Genomic DNA, 22,410 nt, shown 5'->3' with positions numbered 1-22,410 from the left:
GTTTTGTTTTATTGGTGCTAATGCACATTTCCTCATGGGATTTATTAGCTACTTCTATCTAATACTTTGTAAAAGGTTTTAGGTCCTATAAAACCTATTTTTACTTAATCAAAACACTAGTACCAAATGTGTCATGGATGAATGCATTCATACCTGTTGGATATAATTTTTTTATTTTGTGTTGTCTTTGATATCACACAAATGTAATATTAGTTGTTTGTTAGTGCTTACCAAGCTAACTTGGTTAGCAAGATAGTTTCCCTTGTCTACTGAGTGTTCTTGAAGTTTACTCTGTGAAGATAGTGTCTATCAAGCTCACTCAAGCATTGAAGGGTATTATGAAAAAAACAATGTTAATTAAGTTCACATGGTTAACAAAGGAAAGTTGGATAGACTTAGTGCTAATCGAGTTCACTTAGTTACCAAAGGATTTTTCTAAGTTTGTAGTGTTAACCAAGCTTCTATTTTTTAACATAGGAAATTGTCTTAGAACCAGTGTTTACGAAGCAGGGATGGCTAATGAAGGATTTTTTTATTTTGGCATATGAAGCTTAACTATTTCAAGTATTGCTTCTAGCTAACTATGGTAATGATTATTGGTCACTCTAGTTTGTAATGAGCCAACTAGATAATCTAGATGATATAAATATAAGGTCAAGTTATGATTTTCAAGTGTGTGTGCAAGTGTGTTGATTGAATTGAAAAGGAAAGATAGGGAGAAAACTTGAAGGATAAGAAAGTATCCTTGTGGAGTTAAAAAGTAATATTTGATCAGGAATGATCAAAGTATAAGTGCAATAGAGATCTAGGTTTAGCAATTTTGTTGCATCACAATTAGGTCATTTCATTGTTACTTTCTAACCATTATAGAAGTGATTTAAAATCTCTTAATAGAGTTGGTTTAACAACCAATTGTAAATCCTCTAACTAGGTGGAAATTCCATTGAATTGTTTTAATACCTCTTGCAAGGCCACTCCTAGTAAGGTGATTAAATCCTCTAACAAGGTTACACCTAATAGTGTGTTTTGTAACCTTTAATAGGGTTGGCTCCTAACAGGGCTAACTTTAGAAGAGTAAAAAACAATAACTAATTACATTGGTGGTTTTTCTAAATTGGGTTTCCATGTCAAATATTGGTGTCTCATGTGTTCATATTATTTCTCTTATGCTTGCAAATTAATTACTATTAATGTTTTAAGATATGCTAAAAGTAATTCACACTCTGCATATACCAAGCTACAACATTTTTTGTGTGTTTATCGAGTGATAGCAGTAATCAATTTTCTCAATCTAAATTTTATTATTGACATCTAAGGGATTTGGGATTTATTTTAGTGGTAACTGATTCACACCTCCCCCTCTTAGTTACTCTTATATTTCCAACAATTGGTATTAGAGCTTTTGGTGCATGCAAGAAGGTTTCAAGGACCTAAGGTAAAGATCAGGATGTCTTACAAGAGAGAAATTTCAAAGCTTAACAGAGATAACTTTTCAGCATGACAAGGACTCATGAGACTTCATCTAGCCACCATTAGTGATTCAAGTTCCAAATACCTTGATGAAGAATATAAAACTCCTACTGGTACATTATCTATTGGACATCTTGCTAAGAAAAAGAACCACAACATCACAATGATTGATATTGCATCTGCTCTTAGCTATGATGAATTTGATGAGATCAAAGACTGTAAAACTACTTTTGATATGTGGAACAAGCTAAAGGACATCTATGGTGGTGATGAAAATGTAAGGAGAGCCAAAATAGAAAGCCTTAGAGGATAGTTTGATTAGATAAAAATGAGAGAAGATGATAATGTTGCCAAATATGTGGAAGGAATCAAAGCTAGTGTCTGTTCAATCAGAGCTTCTGGAGGAGAAATCAAGGAAGAAACTATTGTAAGTAAAGTTCTCAGAACATTGCTTCCTATATATTCAATTAGAGTATCTACTATTCAAGAAAAGAATGTGACCCAAATCACAAATTAAGTTTCGATGCCTTAGTAATAATATTGACAACTTTTGAGCTAGACAACTTTGACAATTATGTTCTAGCTTCCAAAAATGTTGAGTTTTCATTTGAAGCTAAAATTTTACTCAAAGAAAAAGGAAAGAAAATAAAGGACATTCATTCAGAAAGTGAAGAGGAAAATAAAGGAAAGTTCTGACAATGATCTTGAAGTTGTTGAAGCTTTACTTGTAAAGAAATATTCTAGAAGTAGAGGAAAGTACAAAGGTAAGGTTCATTTAATCTACTTATCATGTGAATAGATTGGTCATATTGCTACCAAGTTTCCAAATAGAGAAAGAAAGGATGACAAGATGAGCCACAAGTACAAAAGTAAGAAGGAATCCAAAAGTCACAAATCCTTCTAAAAAAAAGGTAAGAAGACTTGTTTTATGGCTAAAGATTCTGGTAATAGTGAAGATGAGATAGTATACATTTCTGTAAAAGATGAATCTGATGATGAAGGAGATAAGATGGCACTTATCTCTCATGTTAGTAAAAATGACACATGGATCATAGATAGTGGATTTTTACATCATATGACTGGAGATAAAACAAAATTTGAACACTTTGAACACTATGATGGAGGTAGTGTAGGATTTGGAAACAATGAACCTTGTTGCATAAAAGGGAAAGGTCACATATCATTAACCAATGAACTTGTATGTGACAATGCCTATTATGTTGAAGGACTAAAACATAACCTACTAAGTGTAGCACAACTAATCAAAATTGTATTTAAGGTGGAATTCATGCATGGCAAGGCAAGAGTACTAGATGCCAAAGGGAATTTCATTGGATCAAGCAAACAAACAAGAGGTAACCTATTTTATCTTGATCTTGGTGATTGCTCATGTTTTATTGCTCAAATGGAAGAAAGTTGGTTATGGCATAGAATACTATGTCATGTAAACTTTGATAATATGGTCAAGATAAGAAAATTCAAAAAAGTAAGAGGTATCCCTAGTTTGAAGAAACCAGATGTTGGATTATGCAAAAATTGTCAGATTGGCAAAATGGGAAAGACTAGCTTTAAGAGTAAAAACTATCAATATGAAGATATCTTGGAAATTGTACATATTGACCTATGTGGACCCATTGGAATAGAAATTTATAGTGGAGAAAAATTATTTATTCTTTTTGTTGATGACTACTTTAGAATGATGACTATTATGTATCTTAGAGAAAAGTCAGAAGCATTTGAGAAATTCAAATGGTATCTAGCAAGAGTAGAAAAGGAAATAGGAAAAAGATTGAAATTCTTAAGGTCAGATAGAGTTGGTGAATTCATCTCCAATGAATTCAATAATTTTGGCATTGTAAGAGGAATCAAAAGGCAAGTATCAGCCTACTCCTGAGTAGAATGGAATAGCTAAAAGAAGAAATAGATCCATCATGGATTGTGCAAGGACTCTAACGATTGAAAAGAATGTTGCTATCAAATACTGGAAGGAAGCCATTAGCACTGTAGTTCATACTTTGAACCAAGTTCAGTTGAAGGACTCACATAAAACTCCCTATGAATTTTGGTATGACTACAAACCCAATGTAAGTTGCCTAAAAGTATTTGATAGTAAATATTATATCTTGAAGGAATCTAGAAAAGGCAAGTTTGATGTGAAAGGTGATGAAGGTATATTCTTAGGATATTCTTATAAAAATAAGGCATATAAATGCTTGAATTTGTCTACTCATAAAATCATAGAAAGTGCACATGTGAGAATTCATGAGTTTGTAGAAAAGACTAAAGAATAAAGCAAAAGGGAACTAGAAGATTACAAAAGATTTTCTTTCTTTGAACCTAATACATTGCTAGGCACATCTAACAATAAGGAGACTTCATCTCTTGAGTCCTCCATAGCTATTGAGTTGCAACAAGTACAAACTGAGTCACAAGAACCTGAGTAATATTTTGAAGCTACTAAGCCAATGCCTACCGAGTTTGAATGACATGAGCCTAAAGTTGAAACTCAAAATGAAGATAGTACAATAAATTCAAAAGGAAAAGAACCTATATTGGCCAAATATGTTAGAAGGCATCATGCACCTGATCAGATTATTGGAGATAAATTAGAAGGTATTATAACAAGAAGAAAATTGAAAGGTACATATTTACTTGCTGATTTTGAACCTAGAAGTGTTAAGGATGCTATAGAAAATGAAAGTTGGGTTGAGGCAATGAATGAAGAAATAGAATAGATAGAAAAAAACAATACTTGTACTCTTGTTCCTAGGCCTAAAGATAAAAATATGATTGAAAAAAAATGGATATTCAGAAATAAGCTGAACGAAGATGGACAAGTATTAATAAACAAAGCCAAATTAGTATGTAAAGGCTATCTCAAGAAGAAGGAATTGATTATGGTGAGACTTTTTCTCTTGTTGCAAGATTACAAGATGTTAGGAACCTACTTCAATATGCAGCTCATAGAGGATTCAAATTATATCAAATGGATGTTAAATCTATATTTCTGAATGGAATTCTTGAGGAAGAAGTCTACATTGAACAACCAAAAGGTTTTGTTGATCTTGACAAAAGGGACATGGTCTATAAATTACAAAAAGCACTATATGGTATCGAACAAGATTCCTAGAACATGGTATGAAAGACTACATAACTACTTGATATAGATTGGTTTTTAGAGAACCAGTGATAATAGTAGTCTATACATCAAGGAAGGACCAAATAACAAAATTGTGTTGGTAGAGATATTTGTGGATGATACCCTATTTATAGGAAATGATGAGCTATGCAAAGAATTTTCAAAACAAATGAACAAAGAGTTTGAGATATCCATGTTTGGTGAAATAAAATTCTTTGTTGGATTGTAGATAAAGTAGAACAAGAATGGAATCTATATCACTCAATCCAAGTATGTAAAAGAGATACTAAAGAATTTTGGTATGGAAGATTCTAAACTAGTTGGTACCCCCATGTGTATTGGACTCATACTTACCAAAAGTGATGATTCCAAAGAAGTAGATCAGACCTTATACAGATTAATGATAAGAAAATTATAGTATGTAGTTCACACAAGGCCTGATATTGCCTTAGCAATTGGGATAGTGGCAAGATGCTCAGCTAAACCTAGATAAAATCATATGATGGCAATCAAAAGAATTGTGAGATATCTGAAAGGTAATAGGGACTATGGCTTATGGTACAAAATTGGAGGAAACCTAGAATTAAAGGTGTTCACTGATGCTAATTGGGTAGGAAATTTTGATGTAGAAAAACACAATTGGTGGAGCTTTCTTTCTTGGTAAAAGGTTGGCATCTTGGACAAGCAAGAAGTGAAACTACACATCCCAATCTATAGCAGAAGTAGAGAATGTACCAATAATAGTGAATTGTTCTAAGATTGTTTGGTTCAAAAAATTGCTAGAAGTAATGAAGGTTGAAATCAAAGAGCCAATAGTCATGTTTTGTGATAACACTAGTGGAATTAACATATCAAAGAACCTAGTGATGCACTCCAAAACTAAGCACATTGCTATAAAATATCATTTTTTCAAAGAATTGGTGTAGGATAATAAAATCAAATTGGAATATGTCCATATAGAAGAACAGATTGTAGACATATTTACCAAGCCATTACCTAAGGATGCATTCCTATATCTAAGAGGTAAATTAGGGGTCATTCCCCTATCTGAAGCTCACTAAATGAAGTTTTAGTGATGCATCAATAGGAACCAAGTTGAAGATCAATTAGATGATGCAACATAGGCAAGAGAATAATGCATATGAATTAGTACTCAAGGTACATTAATACTAATTTGGCATGTGTTGTCTTTGGCATGTGTTATCAAAGAGGGAGAAGATTATTGTCATATCTTTCTAAAAAATTTTTTTGTCATTTTTATTTCAAAAGGGAGAAGTTGTGTAATTCCTTCATAGAGGGAGATTATTGCATGAAAGAAGAAGTTCTTGTGTAAAATCAAACAGGGAGAAACGTTCTGTCAAAAGAATCTTGTTCTCTCAAATTTCATTGTGCTATGACATGTTGTGTTACCATCAAATTAAAGAGGGAGATTATTGGATACAACTATCTAATTGTGTGTTGACTTTGATGTTAATATAATGTCATATCAGTTGTTAGTTAGTGCTTACTGATATCACTTGGTTAGCAAGATAGTTTTCCTTATCTATCGAGGGTTCCTAAAGTTTACTGTGTGAAGATAGTGTCTACCAAGCTCACTCATGCATCGAAGGGAATTATGGAAAAAATAGTGTTAACTGAGTTCACATTGTTAACAAAGGAAAATTGGATAGAGTTAGTGCTAACTGAGTTCACTTAGTTACCAAAGGATTTTTGCAAGGTCACAGTGTTAATTGAGCTTTTGTTGGTTAACATAGGAAATCATCTTAGAACTAGTGTTTATTGAGTAGGGTCTGCTAATGAAAGATTTTTTTATTTTGGCATATGAAGCTTAACTATTTCAACCATTGGTTCTAGCCAACTATGGTAATGATTATTGGTCACTCTAATTTGTAATGAACTGACTTGACAATCTAGCTGATATAAATATAAGGTCAAGTTGTGATTTTCAAGAGTGTGTGCAAGTGTGTTGATTGAATTGAAAAAGAAAGAGAGGGTGCAAACATGAAGGATAAGAAAGTATCCTTATTAAGCAAAAAATTAATATTCAATTAGGAAGGATCAAAGTATAAGTAGAACATAGATCTAGATTCAATAATTATGTTACATCACAATTAGGTCATTTATTGTTACTTTCTAACCATTGTAGTAGTGATCTAAAATTTCTTAATAGAGTTAGTTTAACAACCAATTGTAAATCCTCTAACAAGGTGACAATTCCATTGATTTTTTTTAATACCTCTTGCAAGGCCACTCCTAGTAGGGTGATTAAATTGTTTAACAAGGTCACACCTAATAGTGTGTTTTGTAACCTTTAACAGGGTTGTCTCCTAACAGGGCTCACTTTAGAAGAGTGAAAAATAGTAACTAATTACATTGGTGGTTTTTCCCAAATTCAGTTTCCACATTAAATCTCGGTGTCTCATGTGTTCATATTATTTCTCTTATGCTTGAAAATTAAATACTATTAATGTTTTAAGATATGCTAAAAGTAATTCACACTCTACATATACCGAGTTACAAAGTTTTCTATGTGTTTACCAAGTGACAACACCAATTAGTTTTCTCAGTCTAAATTTTATCATCTTCAAATGTTTTTTCTAGTGCATGTTCATCATCTTCCTATTATATACTACCTTGGAGAGATCAACCTATATAAAAATGATGATAGTCAAACCCCCCTTCATTGTGATAATCAAACCCCATGTTTTGTGGTCCATATGTATATTAATTATGAAAAAATATAACAAACAACTTACCAATGGATAATAATCAACCCCCCTTCAATGCGACCAATCTCAGGCTACAATGTCTCTTAGCTATTTTGATTTTGATTCTTCTTATCTTTAAGAGGTTACAACTCTTGCAAGGACAATAAAATTTTTCATCACCTTCTCTTTGAAAGTTAGAAAACAATCTAATGATTGTCTTGCTATTTTGATCAAATTCCTTTGTATAATCTGACATGATCCTTCTTTAGGAGAATAACTTATTCTTGCACCCTTATTGAGTTGGTTTTACTTGCAAGATCTATCATTGATAACCATTTCAACATACACATTGGTATTAGAGAGAAAACCTTGAAAAAAAATTGGAGATGGTGTTCTTAAAGTTTATATCTGCACATATAGTTTTGAAAGAAAAAATTGGTGTGCTTAATGTGCATATCTGCAAAAAAATTGGACATATTGCACTCAATGTTTATATCTACACATATGGTTTTGTAAGAAAAAATGGTTGTAATTAATGTGTATATCTAAAAAAATATTGAATATGTTGAAACATGGCAGAGGCTTGCCCTACTATTCGATGAACTTAGTGAAAAGGGGCCCTACTATTCTAATGGGCAAGAGGATATAGAGTATGATAGTTGGGTCTGGGGCTTTCTAACTACTAACTATGGGATGGGTGAGTTACTGACTATGGATCAATGGGTTAACCTATTGAGCTATATGGTGGTGTACTTGATATTTATATTTGCACATATGGTTTTGAAAGACAATTTTTGTAAAGCCCTCTAAGAATGATGATGACATCATCACTAGGTTAGTAGAGTCTAGGATAGATTGGGTTGTTATTTTTACTTTAGTTGAGGTTCTTGGTTGAGTTTGGGAAGCAATAGAGGTCATTTGGCAAAAGTTGAGAAAAGTTTCTAAAAATATGTAAAAGTTGCATTGTGTAATTTTTTTGCAACTTTGAAAAATTACTTGAGAAACATTGACAAGAAAGCTGCAATTCAATGAAGAAGAGCATCATGCCCCTTTTCTTAGGCCAATAGGATAATCAAAGAACACAACTAATAGGTGAAGAACATAACCAATAATATTTGATCCAACATGGAATCTGATAGCCCCCACTCACAACAAAAGATAGAATAAAACTACTGTGCTAGATTTTGGAGACTATCTTGCACAAGGGAGAATGATACTATGAACTATAATGAACCTTGTGGTGTATTGAATTGGAGAAGCATCACAAGGACAAGGGGTAAAATTGGCAGTTCCTCCTAGATAAATAGATAGGACTACATTGATCTTATAAAAACCATAAAGAAGGATCTAAAAGCGCATTGGAAGCATCATATTACTAATCACTACAATGGTATCTCAAAATCTAAAATATGTAGTAGGTAGATCAGGTCTTGTGACATGCATGTGTCCCAACACAAGATACCTTAATGCAAATCAAATGGCATAGATTGTCCAAGAGTACAATCTTTCATTTTCTCTTAATATCATAATTTGCTACCATGTGCTTTTGCATACATCGAGAGATTATCATGTCCACCCCTATAATTTCACATATGAGTATATCAAAAGAATCATCATATGTGCTTACTTTATATCATTACCAATGGATCAACATACCTATGGATCTCTTGTAGAAATTTTCTCTATAGATCACCCTAAGGTAAACAAGCCACTGCAATCAAAATAAAATTTGATAAAATTCATTATAGAAAAGTAACATCAGAAAATCATCCATAAATCCTACAAAATAAATGAAAAGTAAATTTCATTGTGATGCCAAAATTTTAGAGATTTAAAAGAAGTTTAAGAATTTGGCTTAGGCCAAAATTCACCCAAGACCAAGGAACTCAAACAAAAGCACAACAATAGACCAATAGAGAGAGTATGGTCAGAATGACAATAGATTCATTCAATATGCAATATGCCATATCAAGAGTACTCTAGGAGTGCTTGTATATAAAGGCCTCTAGAGAGCTTCTAGAATGTATAGAAGTTAGCATCATGATAAGTCATACAACCAGGCAGATATCCACTAGATATGGGTTATCCTCCATTAAGCATGGAAGTAAGTGTGATGATGAGAGGATAAATCTACAATGGTGTAGCACATAAATTAGTGGTGTACACAACATGTTCTTAATTAGGAGTGTAAATAACTGTGTTATCAACAAGACAACTCAGTGAATGATGCAAACTCCTATATTGTAGACACCATGTGCATAATTAGAGTTGCATAATTTTTTGAGAGTACATAAAATCCTAAGCTTCTCATCTAAATAAATAATAAAATAATGCATTAACCTAAATAAACTTAAGTAAGTGTAAATAGTAAATACTTATTTACACCAACACCCCCTGACCCACCTCACAATAGGTATATCATAGTCATGCACTAGGCCTTGCTTCAGAATAAAATATTCAAACTAAGGACTATTTCTTCCACTATGAGGTGCATTTAATCTTATCAACCTAGGGATGTATACTTGAAATGGTCAGCACAGTATGTGCACTAGGTTTCTTAATGAGTCACTAAGCTTATACTACAGGAAAGTAAAAATGCAAAGCAAAAAACTTACACTATTGTTGTAGGAAACTAACACACTTAACTTTATGAATATTGGAAATACAATAACAAAAAAAAAATATTCCAACTTGGCTCATCCACTAAAACTATTCTCACATATGCTGCAGGAACATTCACTAAGTGCAATGCTACATGAAGGAACTCACAACTTCTAATTATCAAACTAAGAATGCTTGGAAATAAATCTATTCTATCCTAATCTAATCCACCTTCCAAGTGGGCCTCCTTGGTCAGCTTCTCTAAACTACTAACACAAGATAGAAGTCAAAAACTATTTCATTAGATTTCAAAAATTCATTACATAACACAAAACTTGTAAAAACACAACTGTAAAAGTTAATAGTCTATTCTCTTAAACCATTTCTTCTAACTAGTTCTAAAACTTAACACACTTGGGTCGATTCCTATATATATAGGAAATCACCATTTATTCCATAACCAAAAAGTAAATGACCAAGCTTAAAATCTACGAGAGAGAAAATAGGAAGATAACAATTGAAGGTGGGAAGAAGGAATAATGGCTTAAGGTGGGAATAATAAAGTCTGAACATCTGCTTGCCATAGAGTAAATGCAAAGAAGGTAATAAGTCTTCATAGTTCCTCCTTACTTGCTATCGTATCTTTTGGAACTATTACAACTTCCTCCACCATAGTTGCTCCTTGGTGTTCTCTTCTCCTTAAACGCTATTGATGCTTAGCTTTAAATTCCTCCAATCATCTTTCAATTTTCATTAACAAGTTAGTTATAAAAAAAAACATGTTTGGAAATAAACATTTATCAAATTAAATTCAAATATAAGAATGCACATTTTGATAACTATATGAAATACTACATACTATATATAATATTAGCAAAAGATGGCATAGTTTCTACCCTATGGGTTTATCATAGGTTCGGTAAATATAGGTCCACAAATGTTTTAAAAAAGTTAAATAGAGTATCAATAAACTATCTTAAACATCATAAAATAAATGAAAATTTTGGCCTCATCATCTACCCCCTACCAAACTAATGCTTTTCCTCAAGCATTGCACTTCCTTGTTAGTGACTTGAACTCACCAATTTCTATTCTTCCCTTTCTGTTGCTCTTATAAGTGTAGTAAAATCCTCTAGTTCTCTCCCAAACTTCTGTCCTATGATATTCCTACAACTTGTCAAGTCTATCAACATTAATGTCATACAAGGGCCACAAGAACGTTGGAGGCTGCATTGTTAAGGGACACCACAACTCTGGTCTGGGCTACTTCCCTAATTCTAAATATTTTGAAACTTTGTGAAGTGCTACTTCCACGTTAATAGAGCTATGTCGTTCTGACTTCATAAGAGATTTAGGTAGTCTGGCCCACCTGCTACTTGCACCAATCATGGTTCTCTAAAATGCAAAGTAGGGAAAATTTTCATATTTAGCATAAACCTTACTTCTGGTAGCAAAGATCTTCTCCCTCACTTTTGGATTCTTCTTTTCGTAGGTCAATGTGAACCAATCCTTGAGCATTTCATTTGGCTTACTACTTTCTACTCTTAAAGGTAAAGGTTATGTTCTTTCCTCATCCCTATAGTTATTGAACTGCCTATCATAATTTGCTTCATTGGACATCCATGACATGGGGGCTTTTAGGTGTACATCTCCTATGTAAAGCAAGGGATTCCAGTTAGTCTCCGAAGGAATAACAAAATTATAAACATATAATTCATAGAATAAGTTTTGCTGCCATGGTGGTAGAGTCTAATACAGTCCATAAAATTCTTGTGCTGATTTAAACTCTACATTCACATTCTTGAAGGTTAACATTAATTGAAACAAAAGAAATTTCTCTTTCAAATAGAGAGCATAAACTCTAGGTGGTGGCCTACAAGAAAGGGCCTGGTCAGCTAGCTAAAGAGCATGGTCCATGCACTGTTTTTGGCTTTCTAGTTATTTCTTTAATTCTACAATTTCCTCATTTTGAGATACTATAATCTTATTCATATTTTTCTTTCCTTCTTTCCACAAAGCCTCAGCAAAAAAATACTATCCATACAATTGAAAGAGGAGTTTCTACAATGTGATATGTTGTTGTCTTCTTCATGATCCCCTTTCCTCTTTCTTTATTCCTACCATAGATGTTTTGCTAAACCAGTGATCCATGCTGATTTGTGTGTAACTAAGGCAGTTTTTGGATCAACGTATTTAGGAATTGTCTCATCCCTATAGCTGGAAGTGCCTGGTAAGTCTGTTGTGGTATCATCTAGATTTTATTTAATTTTTTCCCTACATTCTTGAGTAAGATTATTAGGAGTGCTTGTGATCTTAGGATGAGGAGGAGAATGATCAGAAACAATTTGGATAGGGGATTCCCTAGTGGATGTTTTAAACAGAATAGGATCCTTAGAAACTTTCCCTCTCATTCTAGGGCTTCTCCTTATAGGGGTTCCTTCTTGTGTTACAACCTTTAGCCTACTTTTCCCCTTCGGTGCTTTTGCTGTAGGAGCAACTGCTGTAGGACCCTTCTTCATTCTCTTTTGTTTTACAATTGTAGGGCTTAGTTCTTGCTGAAAATAAATTTCTTCTAGGAGTTTTCATTTCCTCTTAGCTTTGCTGGTAGCAGGTTTAGGAATTTCTTGTATAGGTGGAGACACATTTTCTTGAATAGGGGTAGTTTCTTGTTCATTTCCTTCAGTCTTTTCAATTTCAACCTCTTGAATGTTTTGTTCAGCAGGCTCAGTAGTGGGAGCTACATTTCCCTCACTATGCTATTCACTATGGCCAGCTTGGGGTTGTATAGTTTTAAGTTGCACAAATTTTTCCCACATTAAGGGGGATACATCCCTAAGTGACCTCTCTATTAACAACTTAATTAAAGCATGATGAGTAATAGAATTCTCTTTTCCTCTTTGAGTCTCCTCCACACTAATGCAAAGCATATTATACAAGAAATTTGGAATATTCACAACAAGATTATGCCTTACACAACTAAGTAGCTTGAAATGATGTGCATGTAGGTATGAAAATTTTCCTTCACATGTAAAATACTTGATTATGTGCATGGCTAATTCATTGTATGGTGGTGGTAGCAACATTCTCTTACAACCTTTTTCTGTGACATCCAATTGAGGATTAGGTGGCCTAGTAAATTAGGCTCTCACTAACCTAGCATCATGCATGATGGGGTAGTGTTCTCCAACCATAGATAACCCAGTTACCTTAGTGATGCACTCCTTTGTTGCAACTATTGTTAATCCCCAAATAGAAGCTTCACCCTCGTTGAATGTCCTTGTAAATTCTACAACCACCTCTTCATCATATGTAGTTAAGCTCAAGAAATACCCTAGCCATCCACATGCATTAAACCTTCTTATAGCTTCTATGTTCGAGAGCAACATAGTGTGCTCTACTAGCTCTCTCCTTTGCAACTGCCCACCCATTTCATTACAACTTCCTTTGTTCACTTTGGTTTCTCCCTTTTTGGATTCAAGCTTTAAACTATTACGTTATTCTTTGGACTCATCACACTTCTTTGTTTTAGGAAGAAATTAATTGTCATAAAAAATTGTTATGCACAATAATTAAGTTTTTAATGAAGGTAAATCATAAATTTGTGTGAGAATTATCTTGAAATAGGGTTTAGATGATGAAAAAAGTTTAAACATAGGTCACATCATAGCTTGACACATAAAATCATTCAAAAATAGGGAGTACAACACCTCACTTTGCGTACTTATGGCAATAAATTTTCACTAATGAAGGATAATGTGAAGATTTAGAAAATAATCATGGACAAATAGACATGCCTTTGGATATTATGACCTTCCCTGCCCCCTACTAAATTTAGACAAGTGTCCTCACTTGTCAAACCCAGTACAGGTAAGGGACTAGCATAATGTTTCCATTATATAGATTATGCAGTATTAAATATAATTAATGAAATGTATGGACTATAAATGAAATATAATTTGAAAATGTTATACCTATCAATTTGATTGTCACACATACCAAAAGGTGGTAGAAATAATATCAATGGTAGGATCCATCAACACTTTGCAAAATTTTATTGAAACCATGGAAAATTTGATGATGTGGGAAGTGGGTGGATGGAAGATAAAGAAATGAGATGAGGTGGATGGGTGGAAGGTAAAGAGATGAGATGGAAAGAAAAAAAAAGGCAAATAGAAAAATGAACTTTATGCAAATATAAATTCATTATTATGAGCATGCACAAAAACTAATGTTGAAGAGTAGAAGTTGGAAGGTTGACACCTTTGACTGTAGGAAGAGTTACTTGAGTTGTATTTGAATCTAGTTGTTGGAACTGTTGCAAGAAATCTGATTTTGTTTGTGGCCATTTGTATAACTTGAGTCTGTGACCATTGACTAACAATTTGAAATGTACTAGATCAATGGTAGTTAGTTGAACAATTCCATTATCAAAGACATGACTAATTTCATATGGTCCTAGCCATCTTTTCTACAACTTCCCTAGCATATCCTTGAATTGAGAATCATATAATAATGCCCAATCACTAACTTCAAATTGTTTACTGATAATATGAGAATCATGCCAGTGTTTCCTTTATTTTTGTATCAGTTCATTATGTTCCAAAGCAACTTTGTGCATCTCATCCAAAGAGTTAAGATGTAGAAGATGTTCTCTTTATGCTATAGGAAGTCCAATATCCAATGCCAAGGTTTTCCTTACAGTTTTATGTTCAAATTCAATTGGAAGCATTGCCACCTTTCCATACAGGATCTTAAATGGCGTGAATCCTATAGTAGTCTTCTAGGTTGTTCTGTAAGCCCAAATAGCTTCTTTTAATCTATTGGTCCAATCTCAACGATGCAAATGGACTATTTTTGTTAGAATATTTTCTAGTTTCCAATTTATAACCTCTACTTGTCCATTAGCTTGTGGATGATAAGGACTGGATTTTTGTTGCTTGATGTTATACTATTTCATTAATTCTAAGATCATATTAGAGGTAAATTGTGCACCTTGATTAGTGACTAGCTCTTTGGGTACACCATAACGAGTAAAAATCTCTTCGTATAGGAATTCAACAACTTTTTCATCACAGGCATGCTTCATAGCCTTAACTTCAACCCATTTTATCAGGTAGTTAGTGAACACTAGAACCTAGGACTTCCCATTAGATGGAGGATAAATTGGACCAATGAAGTCCATTCCCCATTTGTCAAATGGTGCTAATGCCATCTGAGGTTTAAGAGGTATTTCATCTATTCTGGTTGGTCAGCCCATCCTTTGATACTGGTCACACTTTCTTGTATAGTTGACTACATCCTTATGAAGTGTAGGCCAATAATAACCAGTTGTCAAGATTTTGAAAGCTATTATTTTTGCTGCAAAGTGTCCTCCACATGGTTCATTAGGACATGTATGTAGAATGTCATATGTCTCATCTTCTCTCACGCATCTTCTCATAACTTGATCAAGTCCAGTGTAAAACAAGAGATTATCTATCTAGGAGAAACGAAAACTTTTCTCTACAAGTAGCTTTTTTTCCTTGTAAGAAAAATGTGCTGGTATTTTATTGGCTACAATGTAGTTAGCAATGTCTGCATACCATGGAGTTTGAATAGCAATATGAAACAAAATGCTCATCCAGAAATGCATCATCTACCAAAGTAGTGTTAGTATCATCATGATGTATTCTTGATAAATAATTAGCTACAACACTAGCTTTTCTAGGCTTATCAATAATAGTTATATCAAATTCTTGCAACAATAATAACTATCTTGCTAACCTACCTATTATATCAAGTTTGTTCATGAGATATTTAATTGCTGCATGATCAATATGAACAAATATGGAATAGCCAGTTATGTAATGCCAAAATTTGTTTAGGGCATAAACTATTGCTAGCAATTCTTTTTCAGTCATAATGTAGTTTAGCTCTGGGCCATGAAGGCTCTTACTAATATTATAGATTGCATTGTTAAGATTTTGGGATTGTTGTGCTAAGACTACACCTATGGCATAATGAAAGGCATCCATATATATGTGAAAAGGAAAATTCCAGTTATGGCCTTGTAAAACTAGGGCTATGGTAAGAATTTTTTTAACCTCTAGGAAGGCTTCATCATATTCGGATGTCCAACTAAATTCAGCTTCTTTTGTGAGTAACTTATATAAAGGACTAGCTATTTTGCTGAAATCTTTTATGAAATCTCTATAATATCCAGCATGACCTAGAGAGGATCTTACGTCTTTTGATTTTGTAGGTATGGGCAATGTTTGAATTACCTCTATCTTAGTTGGGTCTACTTCTATTCCTGTAGCAGATATGAAATGACCAAGTACTATGCCCTCTTGCATGAGCATGTGCTAAATTATGTTCTTGACATCTTACCAAAAACTTTTCAAGATTCACCATTTCTTCTTCAAAAGTGACTCCAAATGTTGTGAAGTCATCCATGTAGATTTCCATAAAATTATGTGATATATCAGCAAAGATACTAATAACTACTCGTTGAAATGTTGCAGGAGCATTGCATAGACCAAATGGTAAAATAGAATATGCAAAATTACCCCATCGACATGTAAATTTGGTTTTATCTTGATCTTTAGGAGCATTACTAATTTGGTTATAACCACTATACCCATGTAGAAAAGAGAAATACTTTTTTCTAGCTAGTGTGTCCAAAAATTGATCTGTGAATGGTAAAGGAAAGTGATCCTTTTTAGTAGCCTTGTTCAATTCTCTATAATCTATAAAAATTATCCATTTTCCTCCTTTCTTAGGCACTATGACCAAAGGTAATACCCATTTTCTATCAGATATAGGTTAAATGAAACCATCATTAAGCAATTTTTGCAATTCAGTTTTAACTATTTCTCTAAGGCTTGGATTTATCCTTCTTTGGGGTTGACAAAGTGGTAGAAAACTTTCATTAGTGTATATCCTATGAGTGCATAGTGTAGGACTCAACCCTTTCATATCACTATAATCCCATGCAAAGGCCTTTTCATGCCTTTGAAGCAATCCTTTTACCTATTCCATCTGTGTGCATGTTAATTTTGGGTTAACATGAAGTTTATGACCTTTAGTCAATTCAGCAGTAGTAGTGGGGTCTATCATAGAAGCTTTAGAGATTGGACTTGCTTCTAATTCACAAGGTAGGAGAGAACAAAGAATTTTAGATTCTTTGAACAAAGTACAATTCTTATCACATTTTGCATATGTGATCAAGTCTAACACAGAACTTTCAGATACATCTTTTTCTACCACATAGGTGTTAGTGAGGATACTTTGAAGTACTAAATCTTCCTCTTGTAGTTTTAAAAAAGACTATCTATGCAAAATCATGAGTTGTACTATAGAATTTAACTCTTCTTCTTCATCTCCTTAATCTAGCCAAATATATGTACTCAAATCTGGTAATGGTTGGACTAGAGGATATAAATCAAATTACTTTGTTGCTTGGTCATTTGATATGGTCATATTCCCTGATTTGCAACTTATATTTGCATCAGTTGTGGCTAACCATGGTCTACCTAAGATGACAGGATAACCATATAGATTAACTTTAGGGTCCAAAATCATGAAGTCTACAGGATACTCCAGTGAATCTAAGGTTACAACTATGTTTTCTATCATCCCATGAGGGGTGACAGTAGACGTATCTACAAGTTACAAAATTTCTAGTGTAGCCCTTAGTCCTTCTATTTTCAACTTCTTCATAGTATTCTTGGTCATCACATTTATAGCAACTCCAAGGTCTATTGAAGCATTTTTAATAAATTGACCATTTATACTGACATTCACTACTGGACTTCCTGGATCAGAATATTTTGGTGTAATCAATTTCCATAGCATGATGTCAGCCAATTGTCCCACAACATGGACTATGGTGGGGTCCCTTTTCTTCTTTCCAAGTTTCTTCAAGAAGGCTTCCCTAATAGCTTTTCCATAGACTAGAATGTCCTTAATAGCTTGAAAAAGTGGTATTTGGACATGTATATTTTTCAACTGATCAATGATGTTAAAAGGATATTCCTTAGTTTGCTCAAGTTTCTTTTGTATCAATTTTTCTATAAAAGGAGTTTCTACTATTGGTTGAGTTGGGGTTGACATGGTGACATTAGGTGAGTCAACAAGTTCAGCAACTAAAGGTTTTGATGCTATAGGAGAATTTGGTATTTCAGTTATAAGAGGCAGTTTAGGCACTAGTAAAGTTGTACTAGATCTCAGATGTATATCAGCAACATTCATGGTACAAGCATCATACTACTGAGCATCAACACTATACATGCATTACTATGGTTGTTGTCTATTTGGATTTGGCTAAGGTTGTGCTAGCAATTGTGTTTGCTTTTGAGGTCCAGGATTTGCAGGTGGTGGCATTAAAGTAGGTTGTTGAACTGGAAGGGGTAATTGTGGAGCACCAGTATATTGGTTAGGCCATTGTTGAGATCCCTTTCATTGGTTCATAGACTACCAATTCCCTTGGGGTGGTTGCCATTGGTTCTACTAGTTCTATGGTCATTGGTTACTCTATTGATTAGGCCAGGCTGGTTGGGAATTCTAAGGCCATTGGGATTGTTGTGGGTTATTTTTCCCGGCATTGTTCCAATTAATTTGATTTTGTGGAGGACCTTGTAAATTATGATTTTTCCATTTATTACCATATGAATTTGAACTTTGCAAGGAGTTTGGAGGCATACCTTGACGTTGGGCTCATGGTTGGCATTGAGAAACAAATAATACTTGCTCATCATCTCCATCTATCTTGGCATACTTAGTTGGAAGATGTTGGTTCTCCATGCTTATGACTAGTTTACATTGGCAATCCTTCTTCTACTTCCTACAATGAGGACAATACTTATCTACTTGTAATTTAGCTTTTTCTTGTTTCTTCTTTGTAGTTATTATATCCAGATGTGTTGTAACATTGTTGATGATATCTTATTTGAAATCTGACAATAGGTTAGATATCTCAAGCTTTGAGATGCCTTGAGTGATTCCTTTAGTGACTATGGAATGACATCCTCAACCTTTCTTCATGGTTAACCCTGAATAGTTCTGATAGATCTTCTTAAGATCATCCTAGGGAACTTGATATATGTCACCACTAGCCATTAGATCCAATGCTTCTAGATAGTTGTCATTCACACCTCTCAGAAAGACTAGCTTTTGTGAATCTTCAGACAATGCATGCTGAGGGTTCTTTTTAAGTGTGTATAAGAAATGTGAAATATAATCTTCCAATTTTTCTTCCTCCTTCTATGATATCTTAAAGATATCATCCCCTCTTGAACCAGATGCTTTGCAATATTCTTTATATTTATCTAGAAATAGAGCTTGCATTTTGTTCCAACTTCCTACTGCATTGGCTCCTAAGCCCATGAACCATCATAGAGATGATTCTTTCAATGATGCTAGAAACAATTTAAGCTTATGGGCATCAGTGTTGTAGTAAAAACTATGACAAAGGATATCAAATTCAAACAAGAAAGTGTTAGGGACTTTAGTTGCAAGGCCATAGAACTTTAGAAGAGTAGTGGAAGGTATGTTCTTAAGATTAGCATTGGTTACAAGACTTGGAAGAGGAAATGGAAAAGTAGGTTGTGCCATGATTGGAGGTATCAGATTATGAGGTTGCTGCTAAAAAGGGATATTTGGCTCTAGATGATTAACAATTGGTGGATTCAGAGTAGTGTTGTCAAGAAAACTGGTCAATACTTTAGTGAAAGGTTGAAGACTAGATATATCTATTGGTTCAGTTCTTGATGATGATATTGTAGAAAAAATAGGGCTTGCATCTTCAAAAGGTAACTCAACTTCTTCTTCTTCAACTTCTTTGCTCAAATTAATAGATCCTTGTGGAAGAAATCTGCCATATTCATCTTGTTGTCTTCCTCTTTGATGCATGCAATTAAAGTTTTCACATTGGTGAAAGAAACTTCAAATTGGAGATTTCTTAAAAATCTTTATCTAGGAACTATGACTCAAAAATGCTCCTAGCTTGACACCATCCTTGGCAACGGCACCAAAAATGACCCACCTCACAATAGGTGTATCATAGTAATGCACTAGGTCTTGCTCAGGAATAATATATTTAAACTAAGGACTATTTCTCCCACTATGAGGTGCATTTAATCTTATCAACCTAGGGACATATACTTGAAATGGTCGGCACAATACGTGTACTAGGTCTCTTAATGAGTCACTAAACTTATGTTGTAGGAAAGTAAAAATTCAAGGAAGAGAACTTACACTATTGCTACAGGAAACTAACACACTTAACTCTATGAATACTGGAAATACAATAAAAAGATAACAAATATTCCAACTTGGCTCATCCACTAAAACTATTCTCACATATGCTACAAGAACATTCACTAAGTGTGATGCTACAGGAAGGAACTCACAACTTCTAATTATGAAACTAAGAATGCTTGGAAATAAATCTATTCTATCCTAATCTATTCCACCTTCCAAGTGGGCTCCCTTGGTCAGCTTCTCTAAACTACTAACACAAGATAGAAGCCAAAAACTATTTCATTAGATTTTAGAAATTCATTACATAACACAAAACTTGTAAAAACACAACTGTAAAAGTTAATAGTATGTTCTCTTGAACTATTTCTTCTAACTAGTTCTAAAACTTAACACACTTGGGTTGATTCCTATATATATATGAAATCACCATTTATTTGACAACAAAAAAGTAAATGACCTAGCTTAAAATCTATAAGAGAGGAAATAGTAAGATAACGACTGAAGGTGGGAAGAAGGAATAACAACTTAAGGTGGGAATAATAAAGTCTGAACATCCACTCACCATAGAGTAATTGAAAAGAAGGTAATAAGTCTTCATAGTTCCTCCTTAGTCACTACCATGTTTTTTGGAACCGTTACAACTTTCTCCACCGTAGTTGCTCCTTGAGGTTCTCTTCTCCTTAAATGTTGTTGATACTTAGCCTTTAAATTCCTCCAATCATCTTTTGGTCTTCATTAATACGTTAATTATAACAAAAAACATGTTTGCAAATAAAAATTTATCAAATTAAATTCAAATATAAGAATTCACATTTTGATAACTATATGAAATACTGCATACTATATATAATATTAGCAAAAGATGACATAGTTTCTACTGCATAGGTTTATCATAGGTTTAGTAAACATAGGTCCATAAATGTTTTAACAAAGATAAATAGAGTATCAAAAAAGTATCTTAAACATCATAAAATAAATGCAAATTTTGGTCTCATCACACCCCTTAAGCTTATGATGGGTATGCAATGCAAGATGGGTCTCGGCTACTAGGCCATGTTAGGTACCCATGTACATAATGATATGCAATCTCTCATAAAGTGGATAAAGAGGGAAAACCTCATGGAAAAAACCCTCCCCCAAAAAGAGAGATAAATAAGGATGCATAGATGGATGGAGTAGTCAAGACCCCCCATTATGACATACATATAGTATATACATAAGAGAATTATGAGAAGAGGAAGAGAGATAGAATAGGCTCCCCCCCGCCCGAAGAAGAATGCCTGCGAGTGACTGGTCTAATGAAGAAGTTGATCCAAGACTGTAGAATGGTGTTCCTCTTGTAATGTCCCACCTGGAGATCCTTGTAAACAAGGATTCAAATCAAGCCAAGATAAATTTTTTTTTAACAAGTGTGAATGCACATGACAACATCATATAGGGATCACAAAGATCGCAACAGAAGACTTCAACACAATCTCGGCAACCAACGAATCTCAAAATGCCACTACCAAACTAACACACCCAAACAAAAGCCAACAACCACCACAACAAGATGAGGGCACAAGAAATGACCACTCATCAAAAAAACACCAAGCTGGGGTAAAATGTAGAATCCCAAAATATGGCTAAGCCTGAAATCCTGAAGCCCTGAAAATTGGCTAAGTCTGGATTTTTGAAGCCCTGAAATTTCTTAGAATCCATAACTTATCTCCGAGAGGTCTAAAACGTATCTCAAAAGATTTGTCGCATATATTAGAATATATCTTAAGTACAACTTATACTTAAACGATATATTTTAAACCCCAAGAGACTAAAATAGAAACACAAAAATTGGATTTCAAGAGAAACTGACAGAATTCAAAATGCAGCAACATAGGGTCAAAGAACGCCCAAAAGTGTATCCAAAACAACTCTCAAAAAGAATGGATCACGAAGAAAAGTGCCCACTAATGGCATGCACATAAAATAGAAACACGAAAATTGGATTTCAAGAGAAATTGATAGAATTCAAAATGCAACAACATAGGGTGGAAGAATGCCCAAAAGGGTATCCAAAACAACTCTCAAAAACAACAGATCATCAAGAAAAGTGCCTGCTAATGGCATGTGCAAGTTTTTCACAAAAATTGTGTGACACTCTTTACTAAGGGAGGGCGACACTTCTCCTTAAGGCGCGTGACACTCTTCCAGTGTCGTACGACATTTCTCAAGAAAGCATGCGACACTTTTCAGCATCATACAACATTTCTC

Source organism: Cupressus sempervirens, chromosome 6 (genome assembly GCF_028749045.1).
Source record: "Cupressus sempervirens isolate cs-2001-9-10 chromosome 6, ASM2874904v1, whole genome shotgun sequence".
NCBI classification, from domain to species: Eukaryota; Viridiplantae; Streptophyta; class Pinopsida; order Cupressales; family Cupressaceae; genus Cupressus; species Cupressus sempervirens.
This window is presented reverse-complemented; position numbering follows the sequence as displayed.